Genomic DNA, 999 nt, shown 5'->3' with positions numbered 1-999 from the left:
GACCTATCTATAAATATTTGAGAGTATGATCAAATTCCAAATTAAAAGATTTGATAGTCATTGACAAAAATTTTGCAAATGTGAGCAATTGATTGATCAATATAATGTTTTCCACTATTCACAGAAATTTAGGGAAATAAGATCGATAGCATTGTTAGGAAAAATAAGGTTTCCTTGTTACTAGTGGGCACCCATAGATATAAGCCTGTATAAAGATTTCATCATTAACTACATAATTTAGAGGATACTACATGCTTCAGCAGCAGGTATACTCAAATTAAAATACAGAGATTAACATGGCACTTGCACAAGGATAATATGAAAATTTGAGAAGTATTTCATATTTTTCATTCTTCAGATCCAAGAAATGAAAAACAGTTATTAAAAAGGTGATTACCAAATTATAAGTATAACAATACACATAATTCATATAATTAAATTTAGTTTGACATCAGTGTATTAAATCTTCACCTCAGAAAGGCATTTACATAGCATAATCTTTACAAAACTTTTCAAATTAGACAACATTGTCATTTTATCCCAAAGAAAATTAATATTAAGACCTAGAAAAAAAAAGGAATCAAACTGATTCTATATGGAATGCAATCGGAAAGGACATATTAATGAACCTATATATCATAAAATAATGTAGAATACGAAGTATATCTAAGAGAAAATAAAATAAATTATGAACATTATGCAAACATAGAATATAGAATATTTTAAAATATACTTTTTCGGACAAGCACCAGAAATATTTTAGTTTCTGTACTACTCATTTCAACAGGTAAGTTAAAATTATTTCTGATTAAAAAATCACAAACTCTGAAGAAATCATTATACATGTATACAAAAAACTATTGAATATATTTTGACATCCAATGCAGGCAATTCACTTAGAAAAATTCTGCGGAATCCATGGATTTTTACAGTAAAATATTGGTGTTGTCGGGCACTGGTGGCTCATGCCTATAATCCTAGCTACACAGGAGGCTGAGA

At 28.2% G+C, this 999-nt stretch overlaps 1 pseudogene; it reads left to right on the top strand.

The window, feature by feature from the left end:
* The first annotated feature begins 251 nt into the window (after positions 1–251).
* Positions 252–348, top strand: LOC122099510 (annotated as a pseudogene).
* The last annotated feature ends 651 nt before the right edge of the window (positions 349–999 follow it).

Source organism: Dipodomys spectabilis, unplaced genomic scaffold (genome assembly GCF_019054845.1).
Source record: "Dipodomys spectabilis isolate Male_0828 unplaced genomic scaffold, ASM1905484v1 ptg000516l, whole genome shotgun sequence".
NCBI classification, from domain to species: domain Eukaryota; kingdom Metazoa; phylum Chordata; class Mammalia; order Rodentia; family Heteromyidae; genus Dipodomys; species Dipodomys spectabilis.
The sequence above is the reverse complement of the archived record's forward strand: the minus strand, read 5'-3'. Positions and strand labels throughout refer to the sequence as shown.